Source organism: Perognathus longimembris, chromosome 23, assembly GCF_023159225.1.
Source record: "Perognathus longimembris pacificus isolate PPM17 chromosome 23, ASM2315922v1, whole genome shotgun sequence".
Taxonomy (NCBI): Eukaryota; Metazoa; Chordata; class Mammalia; order Rodentia; family Heteromyidae; genus Perognathus; species Perognathus longimembris.
In genome coordinates this window covers 11626515-11634407 of record NC_063183.1, presented here as the reverse complement: position 1 = coordinate 11634407, position 7893 = coordinate 11626515, and the positions used below count along the sequence as shown (strand labels likewise).

At 45.1% G+C, this 7893-nt stretch overlaps 1 protein-coding gene across 1 annotated transcript in view; it reads right to left on the bottom strand.

Annotated features, from left to right (window-relative positions):
- Positions 1-4385: 4385 nt before the first annotated feature.
- Positions 4386-7893, bottom strand: part of Emp2 (epithelial membrane protein 2) — a 28411-nt gene continuing 24903 nt past the window's right edge. The window contains exon 6 of the mRNA XM_048332591.1: positions 4386-6644. The gene's annotated coding sequence lies outside the window, so the exon portion shown is untranslated. The remainder of the gene's footprint in view (positions 6645-7893) is intronic.

Below are 7893 nucleotides of genomic sequence, written 5' to 3'. Positions count from 1 at the left end.
CTGCTGCTTTATCCCCTGACAGCCCCCACTGGATGAGTCTAGGGTTTAGTTTTGTGTGTGTGTGTGTGTGTGTGTGTGTGTGTGTGTGTGTGTGTGTGTGTGTGTTTTAATATATCCTGAGCTGTTTTCTGATTGCCCCTATGTAAATGAGGCATGAGACAGCCAATCAGAACAAACCTCTCATGGCTTATCAGTCAGGTGTTTTGAAGGTGACTTTTTTTTTTTCTCAAATTTTTATTATCAAACTGATGTACAGAGAGGTTAGAGTTTCATACGTTGGGCATTGGATACATTTCTTGTACTGTTTGTTACCTTGTCCCTCATGGCCCCCTCCCGAAGGTGACTTTTGTGGTTGTGTGTGCCAGTCCTGAGACTTGATCTCGGGGCCTGGGCACTGACTGTCTCTAAGCTTTTGTATTCAATACTAGTGCTCAGCTACTTGAGCCACAGCTTTACTTCTGTTTTTTATTTATGGGAGTCTCATTGGCTGCTCAGGCTGACTTTGATCCTTAGATCTTAGTAGCTAGGATTACAGTCCTGAGCCACCAGTGCCTGACATGGAAAATTACTTTTTGGGTTGTCTTTTGTTTTGTTTTGTTTTGCCAGTCCTGGTTGCTTGAACTCAGGCCCTGAGCATAGCCCTGGCTTCCTTTTGCTCAAGGCTAGCAATCTACCACTTGAGCCACAGAGCCACTTCCGGCTTTATGTATGTGGTGCTGAGGAATTGAACCAGGGCTCATGCATATGAGGCGAGCACTTTACCACTAGGTCATATTACCAGCCCCAGAAAATGACTTTGTTGTTGGTCATGAAGATTGAACTCAGCCTGGGTGCTGTCCCTAAATTACTTTGCTTAAGGCTAGTATTCTACCATTTTGAGTTACAGTGCCACTCCTTGTTTTCTGGTGGTTAATTGGTAATTAGAGTCTCAGGAACTTTCCTGCCCAGTATGGCTTTGAACTGTTCCCTTTAAATCTCAGCCTCTTAGGAAGCTAGAATTACAGATGTGAGCCATCAGCACCTGACTGGAAAGTGACTTTTTATTGGTGAGGTCTTTGAACATCCTAAGTGGTTGGTGCTTCCCAATCAGATCTTTTCCATGACCTCCCCCATCCCAGGGTCATGGGACAACCATTGCATATAGTAGGTTCTATAGCTATGTTGCCTTGGTGCCCATTTTAACATAAATTGGACTTTTCTCATACCAGAAGCAGTGTTCAAGTCACCCTTGACACTGTTCAAGTTCTCACAATGCCTCATGCAACCCACCCTGTCCAATACCTCTGCTTTCTGTAAGCACCTTCCCACGGAGAGCCAGATACAATCTGTGTCTCCCACCCCGCACAGACTGCACTTGTGCTTTGTGACACGGGGGAACTTGAAATCCACCAGCCAGAACTCCAGGTAAGGGAGAGTCCGAGACCTCAGAGGGTTTGGTCCCATAGGTCCTTCACTTGCTGAGTACCTGCTCACCTTGGATTTTGTCAGCTATGTGGTCATCATGTGGTAAGTAATAATCACATTTCTGTTATTCTGCCTCTTCCTTACCTGAAGACACACCTGAGCTGCTTTTCCCCATGAGTGGCTCTCTTAAGAAATGGGACACATGTGACATTGATTGCATGCATTATACTCATACTCTTTTTTTTTCCCTTTTGCCAGTCCTGGGGCTTGAACTCAGGGCCTGAGCACTGTCCCTGGCTTCTTTTTGCTCAAGGCTAGCACTCGGCCACTTGAGCTGCAGCACCACATGTGGTGCTGAAGAATCAAACTCAGGGCTTCATGTATGCAAGGCAAGCACTTTACCATGAGGCCAGCCATATTCCCAGCTGGATCCCAAACCCTTGATCTCATTCCTTCATTCATTGGCTGGTGCTCTACCACGTGTTCCATGCCTTCAGCATGTATGCTCATAACCTGACTTGTAGAGTTGAAACTCCTTTTTAAAATAATATTTTCTTTTAAAAAGAAAGAAATGGGACATGGATCAGACCAAAAAGCCACAGCTTGTCTTGGACCAGTTAGATTTAACCATCGTAATTAGAGTCATCCTTGATGGTTTTCTCTTACCATTTTTAGCTTTTTTAAAACTTAGGTCTAGAAATAATTTGGGGACATATCTGGGCTACATTTGAACATTCCAAAGGTTTAGATAATAAGATCCCAGTGAAGTTAGTTCCTTTTATAATCCACCCAGGATTGTTAGTAATGAAGAATTACTTTCGGCCTATGCTAGAGACAGCTGCTCAAAACTGAACAAAATGCAGATTTTTATTTATTTTTTTTTTTTTTGCCAGTCCTGGGCCTTGGATTCAGGGCCTGAGCACTGTCCCTGGCTTCTTTTTGCTCAAGGCTAGCACTCTGCCACTTGAGCCGCAGCGCCACTTCTAGCCATTTTCTGTATATGTGGTGCTGGGGAATCGAACCAAGGCCACATCCCCAGCCCACAAAATGCAGATTGTATCAGTGAGCCTTACTGGCCCACAAGCAAGTGTGTTAAGTATTTCTAGAAGATACACTGACTAACTCAGAAAGGAAGACCTACCTGGTCCGCCTTGGGAGTCAGAGGACAGAGGATTGTGAGTTTGAGTTTAGCCTGAGCTACTTTATAGGGAAACTCAGTCTGAAGAAAACAATGGTTGGCAGAGTGCGTGCCTAGCATACACGATGCATGAGGCTCTGGGTCCCATCCCCAGCACTGCACTGGGCAGTCTCTTTAGAATACTTTTTTGGAATGACAGGGCAACAATGTGTGAGTACTTTTAAAAATGTAGGTTCTCTTGTGACTCTCTCCTTTGTCTGTCTTTGAGACAGTAACTTACTAAGGGGTCCTTGTAATGTGATCTACATTCTCACCAGAATTGTGTAAAATGTAGGAGTTCCCCCAATAAGTACAGGTCCTGCTACCCCAAAAGTGGAGAAAAAGATCCAGGCAGGTAAAAAGAGCAGGTATATACTATCTAAAGGCTTAGACAGTCAATGTGAATTGTTGTTATACCCAGACCTACTTACTGGACTTGAAGCAGGTCACTACCAGAGCCCAAGCAAGGCTGAATTGACTCTATGTTCTTTCTGGGGAACTTGGAGGATCTGGGTTCAGAAGCTAAGACTACTGTGTCTCAAGTCCCAGCCATTTAGGTCCTGGTTCTTGGCTGCCACCTGGTGGTGATACTGGACTCCAACCATGCAGACTTCAGACTTACAGAGATGGAAGAGACTCCACTGAGGATGGCTGAGTTGCTGAGATAGAAACTGGAAATCTAAGTGACCATCAAAAAGTTCAACTATTGGGCTAGGAATATGGCCTAGTGGCAAGAGTGCTTGCCTCATATACATGAAGCCATAGGTTCGATTCCTCAGCATCACATATACAGAAAAGGCCAGAAGTGGCTCTGTGGCTCAAGTTGCCCGAGTGCTAGCCTTGAACAAAAAGAAGCCAGGGACAGTGCTCAGGCCCTGAGTTCAAGCCCCAGGGCAAAAAAAAAAAAAAAGGTTCAACTATTTTACAAAGTACATGACTCTCTGGCTGAATCTGCAGCCTGTGTTATAGGTGGAATTTGCCCTTGCCTCTGAAAGATAGGACTGCATTCAAAAACTGCAAGTGCCCTTATTTGGGGAAAGGGTCTCCTATGCAGAGGCAATAAGGATCTCAAAATCCTTGGGTTTTCACTTGAACCCTAGAAGTGATGACACGCGTTCAAAGAGACACATGGAAAAGAGACAGAGAAGAACAGGTGGCAATGTGAAGACAGAAACCAAATGCCAAGGAATGCACAGCAATACCAGGAGCTGGATGCAGTTTTGCAAGGTTAGGGCCTACTTTTATTCTTCTCTTTAAAAAAAAATTTTTTTTTGCCAGTCCTGGGTCATGAACTGAGGTACAAGGCACTGTCCCTAAGCCTCTTTGTGCCTAGTACTCTACCACTTGAGCCACAGGGCCACCTCTGGCTTTTCCTAAGTAGTTTATTGGAGAGAAGAGCAAAGAGCCAGGCACCGGTCTCTCAGCCTATAATCCTAGCTACTCAGGTGGCTGAGATCTTGGGATCAGGGTTCGAAGCCAGACCAGGCAGAAAAGTCCTTGTCCAAGCAACATGACTGACAAAAAAAGTCATGGACTTTCCTCAGATTCACTTCAAACTTCGATCCTCAGATCTCAGCCTCCTGAGGAGCCAGGGTTACATGTGTGAGACACTGACACCACATCTTGCCACTTTTTTTTTTTTTTTTTGCCAGCCCTGGGGCTTGAACTCAGGGTATGGGCACTGTCCTGAGCTTCTTTTACTCAAGCCTAGCACTCTACCACTTGAGCCACAGAGCCACGTCTGGCTTTTTCTGTTTATGTGGTGCTGAGGAATTGAGCCCAGGGTTTCATACATGCTAGGCAAGCACTCTACCGCTAAGCCACATTCTTAGCCGTCTGGCCACTTTCTGATATCTCAAATTGATCAAAAGGCCCAAAGCCAAGCTGACCATGCTAGGAGCTGAATTAATTAGGTTGAAGTCAGTTTCCTTTGGGCTCAAACATTTTGTCTATCACCTCCATCATTAGCCAATAACATGTACCCATATCTTACTCATTTACTGAGACTCTAGGGTAGCAAGCCCAAAGACTTAGGGGATAAATTATTAGTTTAGACAGATTAGAGGTCTTATTTTGGACCAATAGACTGTATACACCTGATTTGGTAAATTCCCAGGCAGTGGTTATCGCTCTGACCAATGAGGAGTCTAAACTTGGTAAACTGGATGATAGCTCAAGATGTAGAGGGAATTAGTAGTTAAGAGATATCTGGCATAACAGATACACAGCTCAAACAACCCAACACTTTATTTCCATCCACCTACTACATTTTCACAGTGGATTCTTCATTCATAGATTCTCCCATCGATGAACTAGGGGACATATACTATGGGCAGATATTGACCCAATCACTAATGTATAGAATTACAACTATAATCTAGTCCCTGTCCTCTTGACCAATTTAGTGGGGTCCTGGGGTCCACCAGAGATGAGCAAGTAAAAAGTACACAAGAGCCAGATGTGGTGGTTCATATCTATAATCCCAGCACTTGAGAGGCTGAGACAGGGGATCTCAAGTTTGAGGCCAGGTTGGGCTACATAGTGAATTTCAGGTCAGCCTAGGAATACACACACACACACACACACACACACACACACACACACACACACACACACACACACCATAATGGCAGTGAGCAAGGAGATAGGAGTTTGTATCTGGCCAAGCCAAGTAGCTTTGTTTCTGATCGAGACTTTAGTTAAGGCAGAAATGTATGTATTTGAGATCCAAGTCAAGGGAACATGACCCAACTGTTGAGGGGGATGGAGCACTGTCTTTAAGGGCAATTCAGCAACTGCAATTTCTCATCTCCAAACCTAAACGAACAATTTGGACAAATGGCCACCGGGTGGCAAAAGTGCCTCTTTCATTTTTGTGCCATTGAAATGTTCGGCGTTCACAGTACTGTTCTGCCAACGCAGAAATGTGTTGAGTGAATACCTCCGTCTAATGTGATCTCTCCACTAGACTTCCATTAATCTCGGTAGCTTTGGATTCTTACCTTGATTTACAAATCTTTATTATTTTACTAAGTAAATGCTTTACCACTTGAGCCATGCCTTCAGTGGGAGTTTGTGTAACTATACCAGCTGGCCTTCTGAGAGAAGCATATGGTATTATACATGTTTTATCTTATTCTCAGTACTGAGGATCTTAGGCAAACGCTTAATCACTGAGCCCCACCCAGCCTCTTGATGAGGGGACTGGCAGCCTCCCACCCCTCCATCCTGGTGGGGAACACAGGACTCTGTCCCTCTGGGCCATTTGGTTTTATATTTTATCTTTCACACAGTTTCAGATAACATGAAACATAGCAAATGGACTATCTTAAAGATATTTAAGTAGAAAGCATCTACCATAAAATCACCTTTGTCCTCAAAGGTTATTTTTATTTGATCATTAACCTCTCAGCCTTTCTGTAGCCATTTCCTTAACCACTATGGCCTTTTCTGATTTGCAAAAATAAAAAAAAAAAAATGGTGTCACTTGCTGCGTGGCCAGTAACCTGTACATTTAATTCTCCACTAGGGCAGATTTTGCTGACCCTAGCTCCCCAAGGTGGCTGTGTTCTGAGTGAGATTTACAGAGAATCGTAGGACGTCAGCCTGTCTACATACAATGCAGCAGGGTATGAGGACAAGAGTTCTGTAATTTTCCCGAATTCATATCTGTGCACACATGTTTGTGCAGAGCAACCTACTAAGCATTCTCCAAACACATTTCAACAGAAACCCAGAATCATTTTAATGCAAAACAAACAAGTTAGTCTGACTCCGTCTCACCCCTCCCCCCATGAATTACAGTACTTTATTTTTTTTAAGTCACATAAGATATGCAAACTACAGTTCCCTCAGATACAATAACAGATTTGGTCCTAACACTTGCTTCTTGGATGCCTTCGCTAACCTTGTAGATGACCTTGGGTAGCTGGTGATGACCACAAGCCTGGGCTGATTGTGTTTCCTTGAGGATCTGCCAGATGCTTCCTGTCTTACACCAGTGTCTCTTTTCCAGGTTCCCAAATGCTTGTCACAGCAGAGGTTTCTCTCCTGTCTCAAAAGCCTGCATGACAGACAGATGTGGGCACTGTTGCTGGACACACTGGCAGCTAGCCAGGAAAACCCCACTGGGTCATCTGGGTCATTCCCATTGAATCCAACACCTTGCAGGCACTCCTGTAACCCCAGACTTCCCATAGCTCTGGTTGGCTCTAAGGTGTTTCCTTTTCCTCCACTGACTGTCAGAACATTATAGAGAAGCTCCCCCCCCCCCCACACCTTCCTCCCGAAGCCCTCACAGCATTTCCCTAAGTATGTGATTCACACTTCAGTGCATGTTTTGTGCCAGTACCAGGGCTTGAACTCAGGGCCTGGGCATTGTCCTTTAGCTTTTTTACTCAAGGCTGGTGCTCTACCACCTGAACTACTGCTCCACTTCTGAAATGTTTGCTGGTTAATTAAAGAAAAAAAAGCTAATCTACCTGGGCTGGCTTACAACCAACCAGGTTCCTCAGATCTCAGCCTCCTGAGTAGCTAGGATGACAGGTGTGAACCCTCAGCGCCCAGCTGTAATTCATTCTTGCCCATCACATGACTGCTGACAGTCTTCCCCCAGGTGGCCAACTGCCCTGTCTCTGGCTCCATGTCACTCTATACTGAGCCAGGGGCCTTCCTATCTTAGAACCCACAAACTCCAGGATGGCAGGGAAGATGTCTACATTTGCCTTCTACTTTCAGGTCTCCCTACAATGCCCAGCACATGGTAAGCATTCATTACTATTTGTTGAAAACCAATGAATGAATGAATGAATGAATGAATGACTCTCCAATGGAACTGCGGTGAAGGCAGATCACTCGCTTTTATATGCAGGTCAAGTATCAAAGAATGTAAGTAGGGGGCTGGGGATATGGCCGAATGGCATGAGTGTTTGCCTCATATACATGAAGCCCTGGGTTCGATTCCCCAGCACCACATATACAGAAAATGGCCAGAAGTGGCGCTGTGGCTCAAGTGGCAGAGTGCTAGCCTTGAGCAAAAAGGAAGCCAGGGACAGTGCTCAGGCCCTGAGTCCAAGCCCCAGGACTGGCAAGCAAGCAAGCAAGAAAGAAACGAATGTAAGTAGAGACACAACCCTCCTTCTCAGGAGGGTCTCAAAACACATTCTCCTGAGTGACCTCATGCCCACTAAAGCTCAAGGACCATGGCTTGGTGTATGTTTGCGGGAAGGGGAGCGGGGGGTGTCTCCACTGAAGTGATCTCAGGTAGGAAACAGACCTGGTAAATGCCATCTGTCAGAGCTGAGCAGAGCTAT